Here is a 25,587-nt window from a genome sequence, read left to right as displayed (position 1 = left end):
TGTCAAAATCTTTCAAGATAATTCTGCAATAAGGCTGGTGAAGAAGAATCCTTCTTCTCCACCGGCCTAGTCTTTGTTCTTTTCTGTTTTGAAAAAAAAAATTATATAAGCCTGAAAACCAATCACTGATTGGCAGTCTTATACAGAAAATACAGGGTGAAAATCAAAAACTTCTGACGCCCTATATTTTTCAAAAAAAAATCTTTTTATTCATAGTTTCATGTCATTTCACTTCATGTTGCTTCACTCCATTTCATTTCATTTCATTTCATCATCCCATTTCACCAATAAAATTCCTTTTATGACCAGTTTTCATATATCATTCACTCAACCATCATTCATTTCCATCCATCTCCAATTCAGTCATGTGTTCATTGTGTCAGTTTCCGCAGCTGAATTCAGTTTCCATAGCTAGTTGTTGATTCCGCATCTAACACGTTGTTATTCAGCACTGACAGTCAGATGTTAGACAAATAATGATGGGAACCAAATGAAGGTATGACAAAGGAAAATATGTTGAAGATATAAAACACCTAAAGTACCAACAGGAAGCAGCCAATCAATGGTTAGTGAGTGGAAGAGGTAAGATTCTAAGGTAAGCAAAATTCATTTCAAATAGCATTTTAAAGCACATTCTATATAGTTATGAAACCACGACTCAATTATATCTAATGATTATCATTGATAGCTTTCATAACCGCTCCATGGCCTTTACATGATTCTCCACGAACCTTGCATTAATTTTTAACAGCCTCATGATCCGCCTCCAAATTTAACTCGTGTTTATTTGTACGTTGGCATTCCACCTACTTAACCGGGTAATTATGTGGACGTAATCTAATTGATCACGGCTCTGTCCCACCACACAAATCCACAGCCATTTTGAGAACATGCTCATGCCTATTCCGCAGCCTTCTATCTCAAAAGTCGAGCTCACTCTATTCCCATACTATCCTGTTTGTTATTTCTAGCCTGTTTACATCCCCGTGAACTCATTCTCATTACTTGTCTCTACTTTTTCGTTTATGATTACTGGTTTTTTTTCTCCACAAACCTTCTCCATTCCCCGCTAACACAACCGTTTCACCTCCGTCAATCCATTACTCACTCAGGCATATTTTAAGGCAAGAGGAAGAATGGGGCATTTGCTAAGAGCAGAACCGGAAGGGACTAAATTCATGGAGGGGTATCCACAATTGAAAAGCATACTAAGGAAGGCATGGTGGCTACAGTTCATCCAGAAATTTAGAGGTTACAATAAAGAAGTTACGAAGACATTTGTGAGGTCTTTTAATGGCGTGGAAGTTGAGGTTGGAGATCTTAAATTATTAGTCACAGAGGCATCTATCTCAGCAACAATGGAACTCCCACAGGAGCGGGAACGGTGGTTCAAAAACAAAAACATTGATGAGAGGGCCTGGATAATTATCCTACACAATCCAGGTATGGATATAACCATTTTCAAATGTGGAATCCCTGTCTCAGCTTTAGAGGAAAAGTGGACTAGTCTATCATTGATAATCCAGAAGTTTATTACATGTGAAGGATGGTTTGGTTCCATGTATATGTACCAAAGTCGATTGCTAATGAATTTTATAGAAAATCAAACCATAAAGTTGCCTTACCTTTTATTGAATAGCCTAAAAAAGATGTCCATAACTGTACAAAAGAATCTAGAGGACATATAACCCCACCTGTACCATCACGACCTTGTAAACATTTTGAATGAAAAACAGTTGAAAGAAAAGAAGGACACCTGGGAACATTTTTTGGTTAGAAACTTCTTTCAAGATCCACCTGAAACACCCAAGAGCAACTCAACAAGGAAAAGTAAAAGAAGGAAAACAAGTGTGAAAATTCAGGACACTCCTACTAACATAGCTAAAGAAACTAATAAGGAAGAGAAGTTGTCTGAAAGTAGGAATGAAAGAACTGAGGTTAGGAAGCAAAGAAAATTAATGAGGAAAAGAAATATTGAAGCTGTCTATCAAACCCCAGAACCTTCCTCAGAAGATGACCACCAAATACTTTCTGAAAGACTATTTTACCTTCAGGAATAATCAGTTGCAGCAAAAAGGAAAGTGAAATAAAAACAGAGTGTGGAGAAAGGAGACACTAGCTCACAAAATCTAAGGAGGAGCTCCAGAATTAAAGGAAAACTGAGAAAAGTACAAACTAAGGGGCCCCACTTCATTGATTTAGGAGGGGAAACAACGGAACAACCTCTAGCAATCCCTCCTGGCTGTATCCCACACCATACTCCTATTTCTCAACCAGATTTTGAGATCAGTCCTTCTCAGTCAGATTTTGGGGACAACCCAAGAAAGGCAACACCTGAGATAGATCCAACCCAATAAGAAATGTATGATTTTATTGAGTTGTTGGAGAAGACTACCACAGATCAAGGCACTTCATCTGCCTAGCCTAATACAGCTCAGGAAGCTCTAATCCAATCACTAAAATAGGAAGTTTTTAAACTAGAGGTCCTAAATAGACACATCAAAAGAGAAAATGAAACATTGAAAGAACAGAGCAAGTTGGGTAAGATTATTCACGACAACACCATGTTGCATGTTGGGCTTTGGCAGAAGAAAAATAGAAAATTGAAGAAAAAGAGCAGGAGGTTGAGCAGAGCTCTCATCAACCTCAAATTCAAGTGCCTACTGAGGAAGTCGAGGATGACAGTGGTACCAAGAAAGAAGAAAAGAAGGCTGGATGTGTTGGCAGAGGTCTCAGAACACATGAACGGAAGGAAGGATGATCACAGTTTTGGTTGAATGAGGACATGCAACACCTTCACAGTTGGGGTATGTTGAGCTCTGAAACTACGTCTCTTCTACACACGTTTCTAGACTTTTCCCCCTCACCAGTGCCTCACAAGCAATCAAAAATCATTATATATTGATTCTGAGAGTACATTTAAGTGGTTTTCTAACTATGTTTTTGTGTTTGCTATTTGACTTAGATTTTTCTCATCAGCTGCAGAATGTAGCCACTTTCCGCAGCTGACTTGAGATTCCGCAGTTGTTTTTGTTAATCTATAGGTTGTAGGTGTCAGCAAGCAAAACAAGGCACGTGGGCGGGTCAGGAATGATCTAGACATGGACCAGGTCCTATTGGTTTAGCCAGATTCATAGAGGAAAGTTGTGGTCAAACGGTGGTCAAACGAGGAGTCCTATGGAAAACAGGTCTCTGTTTCAACATGTAAAAGGGTCTGAGACCGTTCCTAGATCCGTGGATTCATTTTGACAGTCATAGACTGCCTCCACGATGAAAATCCAATAGCCATCTTTTGGTAGATTGAATGATCATGGCAACCAACACGCTAAGCTCATGGATGTTGTCTTTTTACGTGTCTTCCGTTGAAGTAGTTCCATAGGAAAAACAATTATGTAATTTCCCTTATAAATAACGTGTTTGCAAATGCATGTAGCTAGTTTTTTTTTTAATGTAATCTCGTTGTTAAGTTTATGTATTGTGCCATGACACTAGCCCTACTGTGGTAACGAGAGGATCCTTCCTCTGTTTTGCAATATAAGAAGACTCTGTTTTATATGATTGTGTGAGCATAATCTTGTTTTGACAGCGTGTTAACCAAGGCCATGCAGAGGGCCCCTACTGGCTAAGGTTTCGTTCTTTTATTTATGTAAAGTTTTCATGTGTTGTTGTTTTATTTCCATTGTAGATATTTCGTAATTTGTGCACTTGTGTATATCTCACATTTCAGTTATAGCGTTAATGTTTCATTCCTGTACATGATTTTCCACGCATTGTATATTTTTGCTAACACTGATCAGTGTGTTTCAAGTTAGGATAGGCCCGAGAATTTTCATACAATTTTTGCAGTTAATATTGACATGAGATTGTCCTCTCTGCTGACTTTGTTTTTCTTAGCTTTCAATTTTAGTTATGCTTTGATTTCAGTCTTATTCATTTGCTGTTGACAGTTAGTTTAAATATCAAATTCTTCATGTCATTTAACATTATCTCCAGAGCCATGGCCTAACCCTAAAAAGCTACTTGGCGAGCTATCGGATTTTGAGTGAAGTGATTTTATTCTTCATGTTATTGACGTTATCTCCAAAGCCATGGCTTAACCCGGAAAAGCTACTTGGCTAGCTATCGGACTATAAGTGAAGAGACTTCATTTTATTTTTATTTGCAAGTAGATAATTTAGATATCAATTCCTCATGTTATTGACGTTATCTCTAGAGCCATGGCTTAACCCGGAAAAGCTACTTGGTGAGCTATCGGACTATAAATGAAGTGAATTGGTTTTACTTTTATTAGTTCACAGTTTTTGATTTGTTTGAGTGCAATAGATTAACTTTTATTTCTGTATTTAGATGAGAAGCAGAGATAGAGATTTCATGATCAGTAGTTCATCATTTGTTTTACTCAAGTAGCTGCACATTTACATTCTTGTTCAAGTATCAATTTCATCACTAGAATGTTTTGAGATCCTTTGAAGTGTTAAGTTCTGGAAGTCATCATAAAGGACATAATTGCCTTAAAATATATAGCCAAACTTGACTTCTAAACTATTCTTAAAACTTAGGAATAGGATTTCCATTTGCATTAGGAGACAAACCAAGATAAAACCCCCCCAAAAAAGATATAATTGCAAACAATAAAAAGTAAGAAAGAGGTTGTCTTGCACATATAGCGCACCACACTTCATCAGTTTACGACTCCCGGATTGATAATTAATGTAGCAATTTAGGACATACTAAATTGACTAAACAAATGGCAAACCAACAGAAGGTCTTGCCCATGGGAAGATTGCAAGGGGTAACGATGGATATTGAAGGTGCGAGTACACAGGTGGATTTTGAAGTAATAGAGATTTCCAGCGACAACAATCCCTATCCCACGCTACTATGGATAGAGAGGGCCATTAAAATGAACAGAGTCATAAATCTGAAGAAGCACAAATGATCTTTGAGAAAAAGTCACTACGCATAGTACTACCACTAGATTCAGCTGAAGGAGCGCGATACACTGAACCGGTGCGTGATGATGATAGTGATGATGATCTCGATTGCATCTACAAGATAACTGTGTGAGAACAGGATTGGGTAAACCCAACTGCAGATGGTAGGATTTCGTGAAGTGTAACAACTCCTGCACTTTGGATTTAGACGAAGATATAGAGCGATGGAAGAATCGGTTGCACGAAGTAACAACGCTTAATTGCAAGATGATGGTTAGATCAATGCGCTATGTGAAGACAGAGGTAAGGGATCTGCCTACGTATGATGGATTGATAGAAGTGGGTGAATTCCTGAACAAATTTGAAAGCATAGTACCAGAACATAAGCGGTTCAATTCTCTGAAATGGGCACTGCGTGCGACACCCGCAAGATGGTGGGGTACACATCAGAGAAGTTTTGAGGACTGGTGTGGATGTAAGAGGATGATGCACCTATGATTCAGAAAACCCCAGCTAAGGATGAGAGCTGGTTACTAGGGGCAAAACAACTTTCACGCCCACCTTTCTCGATGGGTACAGACATATGACATGTAGCCCACAAAAGCGCACACCACTCCCAGAATAGAGAATCAGAACAAAACGTAGCAGCAAGAAAGGTGAAGCGCGAGAAGGACTATCCACGGAGAAGCATTCGACAGTGTGTGCGAAGTTCTGAATAAGGTTCACCAAGTGAAACGCACTGACTAGGACTTGTGCTTACCGGTAGTTCGATGGGCCTACAGCACCATGTGGAAACCCTGACTATGAAGACAATTCCAAGGTAGCGGAACAAGGTAGGGACCGTAATTTCTTAGGGACATGTAATTACGAATCCACACATAATAGCACCTGCAGGTGTGATAGTGTGCGAAGCCGAGGATGAAGAAATCACACAGTTATGCGAAGTAGCACATGTAAGACTTCAGGAAGCCATTTGGCAAGGGAACCTTAGACTTCACGAACAACAAAAAGACCGGGTACGACTAAGGAAGAAAAGAATTTTGATGGATGCAGAGGTCAAGAGGCTGGAAAATGAGATCAAGCAAGCATGTCTCATCGATAGACCAAGGATGGCAAGGCACGATGCGAATGATCATACCAATGAATTAGAAGACTATTGTCAAGAATTGATTAGTCTACTACCATGGCTAGGACCACATATCACCAAACGCAGTAACCAGGGGAACACACTGCATACACTAGAGTGTGTGGTGCCAACTGTCATGAGGAAAATTAAGGATTTTTTGTGGACTATACTGGAAGGCAAGATGGAGCCTCGCACAGGCAGTGCAACCACCTAAATAGCCATAAGAAGCACAGTATTAGCACTCCAGGTAGCTGGAAGACAGTGCAGATCTATAAATGATTATGCCTAACAGTTGCACACTTTGACAGATGCACACAGGAACAGTCGGTGACAAGGTTCGTACCCGCGCAGGGGGGTGCGCTGCCACATGGGTAGGCTGGGAAGTGACCGTTGGTGTCACTGTTCATGACAGGATGTCCGGTTTAAGGCTAAATAGAGTGGGTGACAAAAATTTATGAAAACAGTTATGGGCAAGATTTCGGAAAATTTGCCTCCAAGAAAGCATTGATGGCCCGGAATTGGGGGGAATAGTCGAATTTGAATTTGAAAGGTGCTATAAAACTATAGGAGCTATCCACGAGACAACACTTGTTCACTTGAGACTTGAGCAGTTGAATAGAGCACAGAGTGTTGAGTGCCAAGCAATATTCGAGCCCCTAAGTTTGCAAAAGACCGCATACAGTACATACAATATGACAGATACTAGAGAAGGTTTGGGCTTTGAAGAAGGAACTGTCGGCGAGGCTGCACTGACCCATATGGTACACAATGTTCCCAAAGGTATTGGGGTTGCGCCAGAAATCCTGAAATCACCTCGGACCCCAAGACTGAAAAAAGATAAGCAGGCAATGGGACTAATCCACATGTCCCCAAGGAATCTATGGTTCAATAAGCTATCAGTGGAGGAAAAGGGAAAGGCTATCACCATTGAGAGAGATGAAGAGGAGGAGGACTCACAAACTCTAATTCCTGAGGTAGAGGAAGAAGAAGACATGGAGGTGGACATCAAACCAATGCGCTCTACTGCAAAATTGCCTGAGTATGTCCCTCCGTGAAAAGGGAAAGCTAAGGTACCAAAGGATTTGGATGTAACAAAGAGTGCACTCCAAACCTCACTCCTCCCCGATGGAATTACCTTTGAGGATATGCTCCTAGAATGTGTGCCTACCGTGAAATTTGAATACTGGGACCTCGCAAACAGCGAGAAGTTCCCACACTTAGAAACGGAGAGCATAACGAAACAGAATACGGAGGGGCCGATGATCACATTACAACGACAAAAATGGTTGCACGGTGTGGAGAAGGTTGGGTTGCTTCATCTGCTCTGGATACCACACTTTCACCACGTGCCCATTGCCATTTTTGTCATCAAGCAGCTGCTTTTTGTGGTGCATGATGGGTACTTATGGTTGAAGGAGCTTATTCCCATCATGGTGGATCTCATCCACAGAATTTCTCAGTTGTCGTGTAAGGTAAAGGACCCCATGATGATAGCAGGAAAAAGTGGTGATTTGGCTCTCATGGAAGCCATGAAGAAAAAAATATAAGCTCAAGAAGAAAAAGAGGGGTTACACCATCAACAGTATCAAGTATAAAGGGGTGCGTGTAGCCACCCAACTCCTGGCTAGTAAAGTAATGGGAAAATGTCGTGGCGATGAATTGACAGCGCCAGTAGTTACATTGGCCAAACAGTGTATAGAAGGGGTCCAGTTCCTCTGTGAAGAAATTTTTCTCAACTGCAAGGAGACCCAAGAGTAGGGTAAGACCTTCCACTACATGTGGTTTCTCTTGTCCATCTTGTTGGTAGCGGGAGAACTGCTGGAGGATAGTCACTTCTCAAGCATTGAGCATGACTTACCAGAGGCTGTGAAGTACGCTTCACTCTGGGCTACCAAGGACACGAAACGGATTCACAATTCAAAGATGTTTTGGGTTCTAATGGAGGCGAGCATCCAGATGTGGATTAATAGGAGGCCGTGCTTGTCCCCCAGGGTGCACAACAGTCTGCATAGTTTTGCAGACTTCAAGGCAGACATGCACAATATTTACATTAGGGCGTGAAAGGATCCAACAAAGTAGTGGACAAAGCTACCATTCATATCCGCTAATGACGTGATCTTTACAATGTTAGAGACATGGCCTCCCAAGTGGAGCACCCCGGATTTGGTGGAATTGGAGAAGATAGTAGCATAGAAAAGGAAGGAGGATTCCAAGCTATGCGTCATCCAACTGGCAAAGAAAAGGTACAATGAAAAAGTAGCAGCCAAGGTCAAGGCAGCCCACGAAGTAGCACAGATAGCCACAGAGAGAAAGAAGGCCACTGAAGCAGCAACAATAGCACAGATAGCAGAGGCCGCAACAGAGAAGGTAGAGGAGAGCCAGGAAGTGTCTGCAGGACAAGAAGCAGAGGACACATACATTTTAGAAGAGGGCGCATACCAAGGAACCACTTTGACCCAACTCAAACAGTCATGCGTCCCAGAGAGATCGGGTCGGCGGAAAAAGGTCAAGGCCTCGAAACTGGCCATCGACCCGATCACATTAACTGAAGGAGACCTCTATGACATAGGCAAGACAGTTCGCGATGTCACCAAGGAGGCACTCCAAGAAGTTATGACGGAGCGGGAGACTGTGTTGGGGGCCCTAAGGGTGCAACTATAGGAACTACAGATGCGACCCCCGCAGCAAGCAACCTTGTCCACCTACAGTGCAGTAAGTACATCAGCAACAAAATAGATGCTACGCGCAAGGATGGACAATACCATAGTGTTACCAGAAGGAGCACTAGCAATAGCAAATGAGATCGATAGAGTTGTGATTGGCAGGATCAAAGGACTTGACCTCAATTTGGTTGCCCTTTCATGAGAAACATTGTACCAATTGTAGGATGGAATAATAGCAGAACTCTATGTCAGGGAGGGCCATGCGATACAGGTTCTGAGTGAGCAAAAGATAAACATCGAACATACCAGCCTGCAACATGATGAACTAGTATCACAGACTCAGCAATTGGAACAGGTGGTAGACAACGCTTGCAAAGGCGTCTGGGAGCTGGCTGCCCCAGCATATCTACCAGTAGCATAGCAAATCCATAGGTTGGCATCAGGCATCCTCGAAGCCAGAGTAGAAACGACAAAGGTTCAGCTGGAGATGAACCTTCAAATAGCCGAGCTACGGTTGAAGGTGCAACCTTCCACTCCCCTAGAAGTCAGAGAACAACGCGCTAGCACTATCCAAATAGGGTTGGAAGAAATTGGACGTGCAGTACAAGACTGTACTGGTATGTTGGAACAAGCATTTGCGATCCTCACATCTTTGCAGGAGGACCCCAACATACAACACCTGGAAAAAAAGGCACGCAAACTTCAGGTGTAGTACGATAGTGTCCGAGGAATTGCGTAGACATTAGTCCTCACTCAACGGCTTGTGAAAATGCAACAAGCTTGTTATAGACATTTTTGTGCCCTACAACTCCAAGCATGAAATGTCCATAAACCAAGGACTCCTAAGTCCCTAAAAGTGTTGTTCTAACCCCTAAAGGAACAAGGTCAACAGATTATAGCTTCTCCCAGAAGTTCTCCATGAAAAACTACTCAAAATTGGTCAAAACAGGATCATTGAAGCTGCTCCACTGGCTAGGCATTGCATCTCACCCAAATGCACTGGTAGGGTGCGTTGCATTTCAAAACTCCCTTCTGTGGGGTGCGATGGGCAATAAATGGCAAATGGCAGTGTCATTTCGCGAGGTGGAGAGGCAATGGAAGCTTCCAGAATCTTCTCCTGTGACACTTGCCTCACTGAATTCGACCAAGGATGAGTAAGAGGCCCTCAGTCTCCAAGTGGAAGCAAGAACTGACAGAGAGAAGAAACTAATCAAATTACAAGCTGACTCATCCTCCTTATAGATATCTATATATGGATCCCTCATCCCAGAGATCCAGAGGCTGGAATTTTGCATATTATAAGGAATTGTTGTTGGTTTCTAGAGACAAAAATCAAATTGTTGGGTGATCTATGCTTTGTTGGAGGTGAAGAGGGGCTTCTTTGCTGGGAGGTTGATGCTGGGTCGGAACCATTGGTTGTAACTCCTCCTGGATCTTTTCTTGTTTATCAATAAAAGCTATTTGAGTTCTCCTCCATGCTTTTGTATCGTTGATGCTTGTTACATTTGTATGGTTAACTTAAATCTGATCCTAAGTTGTTTATGAATATAGATCCATGTCTTTGTATAGTGCTATGCTTCTGTGATCTTTTAGGTACTTTGTGAAGCTGGGCATGCTAGTGAGCAGGTAGCTGGAGACTATCAAAGAAGAGAGGGATCGAATCAAAGAATTAGCGCAAGACATAGGTTGGTTCTTTCTATTCCTCTCTATCTATAATTCATAAAGGAAATACAAAAGTAGCTTTTCTCTGTTTGTTTCTAAGGTAGCTGTCACACCTTAGTGGGATAGAGCAGTTCTAAATAGACACTTTTCCGTGTAAAAAAATGGTGACTCCGCTGGGCAGATAATTAGTTTGTTTTTTTATCATTCTTTGTTGTTTGTTTCATAAACTTATAAGTAGCATTCGAACTGCATTTGCCATAACAAATGCAAAGTAGATAACTGTTGCTTCAATCCATTCACTGGATTTTTTTATGATTTAAACAGCTGATTCACAAACTATCTGATTGCCCTTGTGATAGCTCTTAGATCCTCCTTAGATCTACCCCTGATTGTTGCATTACTGATTGCTTTTTACTCGGCCAAAAACCTAGGACTGAACTGCAAACTGTGACCCGGAACCCGGACAGTGTCTCGTTTCTGGCCCAGCGCAGGTACTGTTCAGAGATTCTAAATTTTAGCGCACTTCCCGAAGGGACAACCTGCACTGCATTTCAGATTCTCTGTGTTACAGGTGCACTGATCAGACTAGCTCTGTGCAACTGTGGTTCCTGTGCTTCATTCTTTCCAGTTCTATCCCTGAATTTTGCTGCCTGTAATCAGTATATGTCTGTTTGAAACCTCTTTTCCTTGTTGTTATTCTGCCTCCTTTGTACAAAAGAACTGTAGATGTTTTTGTGTGTTTGTTGAGTCATTTACAGTTTTCCTTTGCAAAAGTAGCATAATCGTACTGTCGTCCTTTGATTTGAATCTGTCGCAAGTGTTGATTTAGATCATAGGAGAAAGTTTGACTGCTGTTGATGGTCGGTTATCCTGTTACTATTGCCTTTGGTATGAATTTGTAATTTTCTAGTGTCAAGAATGAGTGTTCATTTCAAAATCGTAAGGTGTCGTAATCATCTCTATTTTTGATTTCGAAAAAGAGATTGTTTATATTTGTCGGTTGAAAGCAAATTCAGATTTGTACATCAACTTTCTTTTTAGCATCAATACTAAGAAAGTCGTAAACAAATACATGCATGTGCATTTTCATATAGACAGTCTGTTTGGCTTGATTTAAGAAAGTGAATTTACAGTGTGCTCTTTGCTCTTTGTGAAAAGATTCTGTCTTTATTTTCCCTAGTAGCTAGGATTTTCATTGCACGAAAGAGATAAAAAGTTTGTTTATCATCTTTAGATTGCATTTTAGGAATTACATCTACATCCCGTGGTGAACCCAAAAGGCAAACTTCATAAACAAGATCAACTTAAAATAAATTCAATGAATCTAACAACGCTTTGGAACTTAACGCACAACATTTAGAGGTCTAGCCTAAAGACGTATTCCGACGTCGTAAAGCTTGGTAACTGTTGCCCTCACTGATGGTTGGGTGATTCCTCCACTTTGAGACGATAAGTGCCAGTACGGACTTGTGCTCCCATGTACCGTCGAGTATATTTTGGGAGACCCTTATTGGCTTAAATCGTTTATCCATAGGAAGCCGTGTCTGCCGCCCTATCGATCGCAATGCACTGAACACAACATTCGTGAAGATTGACTGCCATACCGTAAAAAGTATTCTGCAGTTTTGCGATTGGTTTGGTTCTCCCTCTACCTATATCTCTAGAGTAGTCCCTTTCATTCCTTTTCAGACTCCTTAACGGAAAAGGTCCATCTGAGCACTTGTCACTTCAGGCTCACTAAAAATCGAAGGAGACTAGAGTCATCTTTTGTTTTTTATCGACTCTTAAAAACTAAAAAAACAAGTTGTGTCAAAGCGTCTAAAAATTTATTTTCAATGGAATATTCATTACCCCTTTCCTACGTTGATCTTGGGTTGAGGAAATGGAGTCCACCAACCAAGGAATTCCCCTTGGAGGAAATCCTAGTCCCTTCTCCTCTTGGGGAGATGTTGGTGCACCCCATATGGCCACATTGTCGCTTCCAAGACTGACAATTGGTTTACCTGTATGGCTCTTCTGAACCTCTGTCGTTCAGAACACCACTATTCCTGAACAATCGAATCAGCAATTAGACGAGTCCAGAGTTACCCACCAACCTTCTACTTCCTCTAATTCTTCCTCTCCTCCTTCCTCTTCACTTGATGGGGCTGGTAAAGCCAAAAGTCAAGTTCCTAAGGAGAAGAAGGAAAAGAAGAAGAAGGAGAAGAAGAAGAAGGAGCCAAAAGCGAATGGGGGCAAACAAGTGTCGTCTAACGAAAATCCACACATTGCATCGACCAGGCCTAAATCGCCATGTGTCATTTGCAAAGGAGACCACTTTCACAAAGATTGTCCTTGCATCCCTCGGATCTTAAGGGACTGGTATCCTCGTTTGCACAACCCGGTGTCGTCAACCTCTGATGATCATGTTGAAAACACACCGTCAACTAGTGAAAGTGAAGCCCCAGGACAAAAAGGAAAATATAGATTTCCTTGTAAACCGTGCGAAGGCGATCATGCCGTCCACCGTTGTCCCTTCTTAGACGAAGCTAAAAGAGTTTTGAATGATCGTCCGGTTTCACCGTTACGACTTCCTCCTGGATATAAAAAACTCTTGTCGAGTCCGTCACTAGTTGAAAATCCGGCTGACCCACTCAGGTGGTCGGCTGAAGCATCTGTCATTAAAGATGAACCATCTGAATCCATACCAGAAGAAAGTCAAAAGGTCGAGGTGGCAGTTGACCTGGTCTTGCCTTCAGAGGTTCCATCTTCAGATGATACAATCACTGAAGAGAACAAGGATGACACCGTCCAAATTCTTTTCATAAGCACAGACTCCAATGAACATGGGGGCAATTTACCCGTTCCTTTACCGCAGGAAGGAAGTTCGTCAGAGTCGTACCCAGCCGTCTATTCGGTCCCACCTCCAAGCAACCTAGTTTTCTCCTTCGACTGGAATCAACTAGGTAGACCCCGTTTACCAGCTAGTGTACCATTCCGAATTATTGTTCAAATATATAGAATGGTTATGGCTGGTACCATCATAGATGAGGGGGCTTCTATGAGTATCCTTTCCTCAACTACTTGGAAAGCGCTTGGTTCGCCACTGCTTTTGCCTGAAATGAGAAATCTGACAGGCTTTTATAAAGGCAACAATCGATCGTTAGGGATCCTTCCTGATGTGCCCATAACATTGAGAGGGAAAACCGTTCACATGAATGTAATGGTAGTTCAACGACCCTTGGATTACAATCTACTCCTTGGACTAGACTATATTTATTGCATGGGAGCAATTGTCTCCTCACTCTTTAGAGTAATGTGTTTTCCGCATGAAGGAAGAGTGGTCAAGCTCGTGGACCAACTTTCATTTCCCGGATCATACAAAGCAAATAGTCATATACCATCCCTGAATTGTCTTTTCACGCAAGAAATGTCTCAATCTCCAGTCCATCCTCCCGATGAGCACGAGTGATTCGAAGGGACATGACTGAAACCCAGGGGGCATGCACCCTGGCGTGCTTCGGCAGGAAAACTTCGGGTATAGGGTAGGTTTCCGCGAGAGAATATGACCTCCGTACTCCCGTCCGTGATTGGAAGGGGGAGTTGGACTGGAGCAAGATTCTCTTGTCAAAGTTATGTGAGTTGGCGAGCACCGCCGCTCACCTTTGTTTATCTCGGTAGACATCGCCAAAGAAGTGTTTTGTTTGTGCTGTGAATAGAACAATCTTTGGGTGACCTGTAAGAGGTAGGCCTCTCTCGATAAAACAAATGTTTTAACGGACTAAAGAAGGGGTAACCTTGAAACTCTGTTTTATACCTGGGGGTATGCAAACCTTTTGGAATGCAAGCGAAGAGCGACTATTTTTTTTTTTTTTAATTTTTAGGACCTCTAACCCTTTAAACTCGTAGGATTGGTCGTTTCCTAACTTGCATAAAGAAAGGATGTGGGGCAAATCTCTAAAAATTGCCGTTTTTATATGAGACATTCTTATCACAAGACTAGATTAATCGAGTAGTTTTAGCACATAGTTCAAGCTCGTTAAAAAATAAACATAAGACATGAGAAAATGTTTCCACCCGCGTTTAAGCTCGTTAAAAAATGAACTATTCCCCCGGTAAATAACCATCCTGAATGTAGTACTTCAGCCATTAAAGCCTTGGTCGTGTTTGCACCGTCACCTCCCCTTTTCATTGGCCGATCATTCACCTCCATTTGATTGTTTACCCATTTTGAGGAACAGCTGCGAAGAGTGATTTCACTAGCCATCCTTGTGACACTGCCATGATTGGAAAATTCCAAACCTTACCTAGAATCAGTTGCTACCCATTTTATCACGCGTTCCTCAAAAGACAAGTCTCCGTTAAGCTCTTTTCAACTGACTCGTAAATTATGAAAAGATTTCCGAGCCATTGGCCTCTCCAGCTCGTTAAAGGGACAGGAAGTGCTATCCCTCCTCTAGATTTTAATCTTTTTGGACCTGAGGGATTATTACACAAAAAGATAGAGCGCTGTTTTTTTCGGCTCGTTAAAACTATCAAAAATTCATCCCTTCTGTATTGTTTTATACTTTTTCGAACTTAAGGGATTAGATGACGAAAAAGGAATTTTGGAGTTACCTTTACGTTCCTTTTCAGACTCTCTAAAATTGAAAAGGACCAAGTTATCTTTTTCGTTAAACTCGTTAAAAAGATTAATAGCGACAAACTTGTCTTTAGACGAGAACGAGTTTCACTATCGCTAGGCTCGTTAAAACATAGCGATGGGTTTTCCTGAAGGGAAAATTACAGAACAAGCATATGTTATCCTCCTCAAGCTTGACAAAAATAAATAGATACTGGTCAGCAATGACTGGGGAAAAATTGGGAAGAAAACTCAAAGAAACTTTGTTGGTAGCAAGTCGCTCTTGAACATGACACTTCCAATCCGTGTCTGATTCGGGTTGGGTTGTTTCATTCACCGGCCACATCACCATGGTCACGCCATACCATCCACATTTGGGGTTAATGCTACCAATCCATCACATCAGTGTCGCCGATATGTTCAAGAGAAGTCATCCATAGAAGTCACCTGTGTCTCACCCACTACCATACATTATACTCCATTCTTTCATGACCGCCACCCTGAACCTTATATCACCAGATCGTTTTCACCTCCATCAAAATCATTTGCTCCATTTCATGTCATTGATGTGGGATTCATTAAGGCCCTCCTGTGATGGATCACTTCTTGTCGACATCAGCTCATTATCCAAGAAGTTGATCTAGGAACACCCCATTCAGTACTTTGAAGCTTGCATGCCTCAATGGCAAGTTTCTCACTTCCGGTGACATGTTTACATCAATGGCCTTCGACCGAAAGATTTTGCGTGGTGTTAGACGCCAAGTCCTTTATTCACACCACGTGAATTGTACTACAGTACCTTGAGGGTCATTATCATTATCGGTGATTCCTCTCGCGCTTGTTAACAGTTTACATCATTGACTAGTAATCAAGCGATGTCTTTCCATGTTCGACTTCAGAACGTTTCTCACATGGATCGACTTGTACTTCGAGTGAAGATCGGACGAGATTGAAGACCCTGGATCTAGTTTCATCCATCCGGGCTCTGATATATATTCAGGGAAATAAAGACATTAAATGTACAACATTGCAACACAGATAATCATCCTACCAAAAGGATGATGGCTCTATCAGAATCATCAGTCCACACTTAGACGGTTGTCTGTCCTATGTACATGAAAATGAATTTATAAAGCTGAGCATGGGAATGCCCGCCTCAGCTAGATCATGAAAATTATTATGAAGATAATGTATTGTATTGTATCTTATTACAGGTCTCCTCCCAGCATTGAAAGAACTTCGGATCCTCATAATAAAGCATTTCACCCGACACCAAAAGGTTAACGGCCTCATACTTTAGGGGGAAACTGTTATAGACATTTTTGTGCCCTACAACTCCAAGCATGAAATGTCCATAAACCAAGGGCTCCTAAGTCCCTAAAAGTGTTGTTATAACCCCTAAAGGAACAAGGTCGACAGATTACAGCTTCTCCCAGAAGTTCTCCATCAAAAACTACTCAAAATTGGTCAAAACAGGATCATTGCAGCTGCTCCACTGGCTAGGTGCATTGCATCTCACCCAAATGCACTGTGAGGGTGCGTTGCATTTCAAAACTCCCTTCTGTGGGGTGCGATGGGCAAGAAATGACAAATGGCAGTGTCATTCCGCGAGGTGGAGAGGCAATGGAAGCTTCCAGAATCTTCTCCTGTGACACTTGCCTCACTGAATTCGACCAAGGATGAGTAAGAGGCCCTCAGTCTCCAAGTGGAAGCAAGAACTGGCAGAGAGAAGACACTAATCAAATCACAAGCTGACTCATCCTCCTTATAGATATCTATATATGGATCCCTCATCCCAGAGATCCAGAGGATGGAATTTTGCATATTGTAAGGAATTGTTGTTGGTTTCTAGAGACAAACATCAGATTGTTGGGTGATCTATGCTTTGTTGGAGATGAAGAGGGGCTTCTTTGCTGGGAGGTTGATGCTGGGTCGGAACCACTGGTTGTAACTCCTCCTGGATCTTTTCTTGTTTATCAATAAAAGCTATTTGAGTTCTCCTCCATGCTTTTGTATCGTTGATGCTTGTTACATTTGTATGGTTAACTTAAATCTGATCCTAAGTTGTTTATGAATATAGATCCATGTCTTTGTATAGTGCTATGCTTCTGTGATCTTTCAGGTACTTTGTGAATCTGGGCATGCTAGTGAGCAGGTAGCTAGAGACTATCAAAGAAGAGAGGGATCGAATCAAAGAATTAGCGCAAGACACAAGTTGGTTCTTTCTATTCCTCTCTATCTATAATTCATAAAGGAAATACAAACGTATCTTTTCTCTGTTTGTTTCTAAGGTAGTTGTCACACCTTAGTGGGATAGAGCAGTTCTAAATAGACACTTTTCCCTGTAACAAAGCTAAGGCACTAATGGAGTAGGTGGATGTGGCACGACAAAAAGAGGCAGCTCTCAAGGCACATGTCCAATCATGGATTGATCAGGCCTTCACCATCACGGTAGATATCAAAGGAAAAATCGCACTTATGCAGGGGATGTACGCATTAAGGCAGGAATTTTCTCTTGACAAAGAGGCTTCGGAAGAGCGCATGCAGCAGGTCCAGCAAACCACAGAGCAGTGCGTTGCGGACCTTCGAGAAGTTTGTGACCAGTTGGAGGGACTCCACGCCAAGATCGCTGCGCTGCCAGAGTGACTCGAGAACGAGTCCCGATGTTTGTGTTGGGGGCCTGTTGGGCATGGAATCCCCCCATAGCTTGTTTTGGGGCTCAAAGCCTAAGTTTTGGTCAAATAATGTTGTAAGACTCTGCGAATTGCAGGCCTTGAGCGTGAAATGTATGTTGAGTCATAGGGTTGTTTGCCCTAAGTTTTGTAATGTAATGTAATGTCATGTTGGCCTGTCCATGGTCTGCAGACCATGGGATTGTATAATAAGAGTGAGGCTCTAAGGTTGAATTAGGGCTTCTTTGATCCATAACAATTATAAGAAGAAATATTTCGGCGTAAATCACATTCAGAAAATCATTGTCGACGCGTTTCGAACCAACCAGTGTGGTTCATCATCAGGACAAGTTGAAAAATCAGATCTATCTTTACCAATTAAATACTTAGAGCAGAGCTTCCAACGGCTAACTAGGACAACGTCTACATTTGACTAGGGACCAAGGTCAACTAAACCCGTAATAAAATTAAGCAAGGGACCTCTATATAAATTACATGAGTAAATTTTTATTAAATTACATGAGTAAATTTAATTAAATTGGTAGTCTCATAAAAAGTTAAAAATAATTAACTAGAAAAATGGAAATATAAATATATAACTCTTAAAATTATAAATTATTTGCTTAATTATTATTATTTCTTTATCTGTTTATATTTATATATAAATAATATATATATATATATATATATATATAGATATATAAATAGATAGATATATGTTAATAATAATAATTATTATTAATATATATATATATATATATTAGGAGGATAAGTATAAAGTTAGAAAAAAAAATTAAAAAAAATAAATAAATTGATGTAATGATCTAGTAGAGCATAGAGAAGAAGTCTAAGTGTCTTGGGTCATAGTAGTAGGAAGAGGCTCTGTAGCTAAGTGTGTAGAGGCCTAGTACAATCCATAGCTGACTGTGCAGACCCCTGCAGCTGAGTGCGCAGGGCGAAGTTGAGTCTGTAACCCAAGAAGAAGAATAATAAAGAGAATTTTTATTCCAAATACTGTGTATCTATTTTTGTATGATTTTCTATGCATTTATATTGTTTTGTTTATCATGCACTTATATGAATACAGAACACTGTTAAGTATAATTGGGCTCATGCAGATAAGTTAAATAATCAGATACTATGAGGTTAATAGTAAGCAACTTGGGTAATAACACGGATCGCGCCTTGAAAAGGGCTGCACAAAGACAACATTGTAGGCTGCAAGGTACTCATAGATGCACGTAGCAACGTGCATGCAGGGTCAAACTGCGGACCACTAAAAAGCCATCAGACATCTTTAGGGTGCGGAAACTTGGTTCTAGCACCCTCCCATACTACTTCGGGTGAGACCTTAGTCCATGCTCCACGAACTATTTCTGAAAGGGCCAATAGTACCGGGATTTTTTTGGCTAAATCGCCTCTGAACCTGGGTTAAGCCCCTATAAGCCAATAGTAGGATCTACCAATAACATATTAGGATTCTTATGAATTTCACTAGGAGAAAGAGCCTTAACATGCCTTTCTATTTGTTTAAAATTTTGGGTAAGATGGCAGAAAAGGTGCAAAATACAGGAGGGAAGCATGAGGCCAACTTGTTTCATTTTTCCCTCATCAAGATGCTAGTTTTGAAGGAGCTAGAAAAGAGAGGTAGCACTTGGGAGGACTTCTTGGCAGCATCAAATTTCATAAACCAGTATGACATGTCAAAGATTCAAGAGAAAAAATCCACACCTAAGGCATTGAGGACACAGCATGGAAAGATGATTAATTTGAGGAGCCTTCAAGACAAAGGATAACCACTAGATCACAGGCAAAGAATAGAAAAGCAAGCGAACTCCAAAGGGAAAAACGAGTTGTAGTTTTTGAGAAGAACAAGGTTCCACAAAGATCAAAAAGAATCCATTCCCAAGAAAGATATCATTTCTTCTGAAAGAACTTTGACACAGTGGTATGAAGATTAATAGATTTGGGATGAAGGTCAAGAAGTTCAATTTGAAGAAGGGTAGTCCAGCAAATAAGATGAAAGAGACATTAAGATTGTTGAGTTACAGGAAAAATTAGGAAAGTCTCACTACACCATTGCCTTTCTACAAAAGGAAAAAAAAGAATTACAACACACAGTTAGGGAGATACAAAGACAAAAGGAACATGAAACAGTGCCCAAATTACCATCACTTGCTTCTGAAGACAAAGGAAAATAGGTGATTGATCTAGAATAGGTTGATGTCCCTGAAACAACGCCTCAAATACCAAGGACCAAAGCAATGGCCAAGAAAGAAAAAAACATTGAGGATGTGCCTCTACCTCAAGCACAACATACCATCGAAAATAAGGTGTGGGTAGACAAGGAAGAGGATAAAGAGTATTGGTTGGAAAGAGTGAATGACCATTTAGAGAGGCTACTGCACAAGGCTGTTATAGACATAGTTGGGAACTTCAATCCCAAACTTATATGTCGATAAACTAGGGCTTATCAACCCCTAAAAGAGTTGTTTCATACCCTAAAAGAACATGGTCATCTGATTACATCATTCCCCAAAAGTTCCACCTGAAAAACCATCCAAAAATGGCCTAAACTGAAGCATACTAACTGCTACACTAGCCAGGTGTGACACATACTGAGTGATACACTGCTTAGGTGTGATGCATACTGTTTGGGCCTTCCATAGGGTGTGATGGGCAAGGATGGACAAATGTCTGAGATAGTTTGCTAGGTGGTTGCTCATGGAATCTTCTAGAAACCTCTCCTATGACACTTGCCTCTTTGAATTTGCCCAAGGATGAGTAAGAGATCTAAACTTCATTTATCTCTCCTCTTGTGGAACCAATTCTAACAAGTGGAATGACACTAATCAAAACCCAGAGATGACTTACACCCTTGCACACATCTATAAATGGATCCCTCATCTAAGAGATTCGGAGGTTGGAATATTGTGAATTGCAAGGAAGTGCTGATAGTTTGTATTTGAGGAAATAGCATTGTATTGTTGGTGTGATCTTGCTATTTCATGAGGTGAGGAAGGATTGATGCTGGATCAAAAAATGGGGTTGTAATTCTCCCTTCTATTTAATAAAGTTCTTCAAGTTTTCTTCCTTATGATTGTGCAATTGTGAATGTTATCATTTGTGAATGTTATTGTATGTTCATTATATATCTAATTATGTAATGCTTATGATATAATAGATCAAGATGCTTTGATGGTTCTTTGCTACTGTGTTTCTACAGATACTCTCCAAGCGGGATAAGTACGGGGAAGAGTTGCAAGCTCTGTCAAAGGGGAGAGAGATAAAGTAAGGGATTAAGTAGAAGTTCTAGGTTCGTTCCATTGTATTTCTCTTATCTATTATACAGAGGAAATCGTGAATTGCTTTAAACTGTTGTTTCTAGGGTAGCTGCCAAACCTAGAGGGCTAGTCACTTGAAAGGACACTAGTTTTCCTAGAAACAAATTGGCGACTCCACTGGGGAGTGAATAGATGTTTGTTTGTTGTTATTTTTTGTTTTATAAACTATAGACAGAGCCTGAATTCAGCCAGGTAGCCTTTGAACTTCTCTTTCTATGCAATTGCATAGTAGATGAATGCTACTTTAGTCAATCTCTGGTTTAGTTTATGAATTAAACATTTGACTTACAAGCATTCTAGATGCCCTTTTGGTAGCTCAGTAACCTGTCAAGACATTCGTATGTACTTTTCTCTTTATTGTCCATCATAGCTCAGCTTAACTCATTGAAAACAACTGCAAATCTGAACCAAAACCCACTTCAATTGCGCTCCCTGGCCCATCGCACTGTCTGTCACTATAACCCAGTATGTATCGCACCTCTTGAGTGTGTTAAGTGTGATGCATCCCTGTTTCTATGAAGCCCAGGTGTGATGACTGATTGAACCTATTTCCATTCTAAGAAATAGGGGTTTTTGTCCTTGTTTTCATTTCTGTTTAGTTGTTTTTTGTTGCTTCTAAACATTGCCTCCTTATTGAAGCCTGCTTGCATCACATAGATCAGCCTCCATTGATTAGGATTAGTGAATGTTTTTTGTATTTGTTCATCATTTACAATCCTTTGTCAAAAAGTTTCTTAAATCGATTTGTCGTTTTGGTACAAAAAGTGTCGCAACTGTCATTTTGTGTCAAAAGGAGAAGTGTCATGGATTTTTCCTTCCCGAGATAGTCGATCGAACTTTTCGTCATGTATTTGGTTTGATTTGTTGATATTCGAAGTGTTGAAAGAATTTTTTATTCAAAATTGAAAAGTATCGTTTAGTCTTCCTTTCTATTTTGAAAAAGAAATTTTCGAAAATGTCTCTTTGAAAGAAATATTTCAGATCTTTGCTACACTTAGGTTTCCTTTTTGCCATTTTTCACATTAAGGGGAATGGAAAACAAATACATGCATTTTCATTTGCATTTACTTTGTGTGCGAAAAAATGATTTAGGAAAATGCACTAGTGTGTGCTCTTTGCTCTTTGTTTGAAAGAATTGTAATCTTCTTTCCCTAGAAGCTAAGAATTTCGTTGCTCAAAATAAACAACAATTTTATCATTGTAGATTGCATTTTAGGAATTTCGAATCAACATCATGTGGTGAACCATTCAAAGGCAAACTTTAAAGAAGATCAACTTTAAAATAAATTTGAATGAACATAACAACGCTTTGGAACTTAATGTGACACATCTAGAGGTCTAGGCTAGAGACGTGTTCCAGCGTCGTAAAAACTAGTAACTATCATTTTCATCGAAGGTTGGGTGATTCCTCCTCCTTGATATGACAAGTGCTAGCATGGACTTGTGCTCCTCGTACTGTTTCTTATATATTGGGAGAACACAATAGGCTTATATCCTTTATCCATAGGAAGCTGAGTTTGCCACCTTATTGATCGCAATGCACTGAACACAGCATTCGGGAAGATTGATTGCCATACATAAGTCCTTGGTAATTTCTCTTTAATTTATCACCAAGGTGTATTTTGTAGTTTTTCGATTGGTTTGGTAATCCCACTATCTAGATTTTCCAGAGTAGTCACTTTCGTTCCTTTTCGACTCTTTAAAAGAAAAGGTTCATCTGAGCACTAGTCACTTCAGGCTCATTAAAAATCGAAGGGGACTAGAGTCATATTTAGCTTTTTTTCGACTCTTAAAATCTAAAAAAGCAAAGTTATGTCAAAGCGTCATTAAAATTAATTGAATTCAAAATAACATCTCTGTTCATTAGCTAATCTTAGGTTGAGATATATGGAGTCCACCAATCAAGGAATCCCTTTTAAGGGGAATCCTAGTCCTTTTACTTCTTGGGGGTATGTTGGTGCTACTCATATGGCCACATTTTCTCTTCCAGGACTTACCATTGGCCTGTCGGTATGGCTGTTCTCAACCTCTGTGGTTCAAATTTCGTGATTCCTCCACAATCGAATCAACCTATAGCTCATATTGAAGTTGACCATTCGCCTTCTTCTTCGTTTGTTTCTCCCTCCCCTTCTTCCCCTTCGCTTGGTGAGAATAGTGATGCTAATAACCAGGTGGCTAAGAAGAAGAATAAAGGGAAGGGGAAGAAGAAAAAGCCAATTCAGAAAGGGGGCATCCAAGCAACCATTGCTTTGGATGCATCAGCTGGTGAAAATCTGCATGCTAAAGCTCCCAAACCCAAATTTCCTTGCATAATTTGTAGAGGAGACAATTTTCATAGAGATTGTCCCTGTTTTCCTTGAATCTTGAGAGAATTGTCTCCCCGTTCACACTGTCTAGTGTCATCAACTGCTGGTGATCATGTTGGTAACACTCCTTCGACTAGTGATAGGAAAGCTCATGGACAGAAGGGAAAAGTCAAAGTTCGATGTAGGTTATGTGAAGGTAATCATTCCCTTCACCATTGTCCTTTTTTGGATGAAACCAAAATAGGTTTAGATAACCGTCTTGCTTCACTGCAACAGCTTCCATTTGGTTACCAGAAGCTCTCCCCAAGTCCTTTACTAGTTGAAAAACGGACTGACTTAAATCAACCGTCGGTCGAAATCACTCTCTCTAAAAGTGAATCTCATGAGTCTATACCCGACCAAAGTCAATAGGTCGAAGTGACAGTTGACCCAGATTTACCTTCAGAAAATCACACCCTTCCCAAAGAGAGTGAGAACGATACCATTCAAATTATTTTTGTTACATCAGAATCCGATGAACTTGGGGGCAATCCACCCATTCCTTCATAAAAGGAGGAAAATCCTCCAGTTCTTGAAACTCAAGGGGTTAATTCAACCATTTATTCGGTACCCCCTTCCTTTGATTGGAATCGACTAGCAAGATCCCTCCTTCCTTCTTATATACCCTTCCGGATCATAGTACAAGTTTACAAAATGATCATATCTGGCACTATCATAGATGAAGGGGCATCAGTGAGTATCCTTTCCTCAACTACTTGGAAAGTGCTTGGATCGCCATCACTTATGCCTATTACACAGAATCTGTTAGGCTTTAACAAAGGAACCAGTCGACCGTTAGGGATCCTTCCTAAGTTACAGATCACTTTGAGAAGGAAAACCATTCAGTTGAACGTGATGGTAGTCCCAAGACCATTAGATTACAATCTACTCCTTGGACGTGACTATGTTTATAACATGGAGGCTATTGTTTCAACACTCTCCTCAGTGATGTGTTTCCCGCATGAAGGCAAGATTGTCACCATTGACGAGCTTTCATTTCCTGGTTCAAGCATAGCTAAAAGTCAATAATCATCCCTAAATAGTCCTTTTGCATCAAAAGTATCTCTTGAACCTTCATTCCTCCACTTGACTGCCATGAGTAATCTGGTGAATGTAACGAAGCTTAGGGGGCATGCACCCTTGTCTATTTTGCAGGCGAACCTAGCTTGAAAGATAAGTTTCCCTGTAGGTTATGTGATTGGTCTGACACAACACTCACCTTTGTCTATTCTACGGATGAAGCTAAGGAAGTGTTTTGTCTATTCTACAGATGAAACCATCCTGCCTAACCTCAGTAAGTTTCCATATGGCTACTGGAGACTCTCCTTTTCATCATGCTGTGGGTATGCAAACCTTTTTTCAATTTCTTTTTAAATTTTAATTTTGTCGTTTCTAGCTTTTTAGTTTTGACTTTTCTACCTTTTTAGCTTTATCGTTTCTAGATTTTTAGTTTTGAGCTTGCGTAGAAATAGAAACTAGTTCAAGCATATCTTTCCGTTTTAATCTTGTAAAAAAATGAAACTAAATCCAAGCATAGTTCCCCCAGGGTTCAAGCTCGTTAAAAAATGAACCCACCTTCGAGTAAATACCCTTTGTGATTGCCGTTCTATCAGCCTTTTGAGCCTTGGTTGTGTACCTCCCATCACCTCCATTCTTTTGGCTGATCATATGCTTCCACTTGGTTGTTTACCATTTTGAGGAACAACTACGACGAGTGGTCTTGTTAGCCAACCTCTTCACATAAATGACCATGTTTTGAGAAGTTCCAAGATTACCTGGAACCAATTGCTACCCTAGACACCACTCGTTCCTCAAATTGAGTCCCCGTTAAACCCTTTTCAGACTCGTTAAATATGAAAATATTGTCAAGCAATTGGCCTCTCCAGCTCGTTAAAGTGATTGGAAGTGCCATCCCTCCTGTACATTTTAATCTTTTTCAGGCTTGAGGGATTATCTCACGAAAACGTTCGAGCGCTTGTCTTTTTTGGCTCGTTAAAGTGATCGAAAAGTCATCCATTTTGTATTATTTTAATCTTTTTCAGACCTAAGGGATTATTCCATGAAAAAGAACTTTTGGAGTTTCCTTTTCATCCCTTTTGAAACTCTCTAAATATGAAAAGGACCGAGTTATCCTTGTCGTTAAACTCGTTAAAATTATAGCAATAAACTTTTCAATTCTAGACAAGACAGAGTCCCCTTTTAGTCCCTTTTCAAACTCTCTAAACATGAAAAGGACTGAGT

This window comes from Pinus tabuliformis, chromosome 7, assembly GCF_031772625.1.
Source record: "Pinus tabuliformis cultivar Carrire ecotype Pingquan chromosome 7, CPIR1, whole genome shotgun sequence".
Taxonomy (NCBI): Eukaryota; Viridiplantae; Streptophyta; class Pinopsida; order Pinales; family Pinaceae; genus Pinus; species Pinus tabuliformis.
This window is presented reverse-complemented; position numbering follows the sequence as displayed.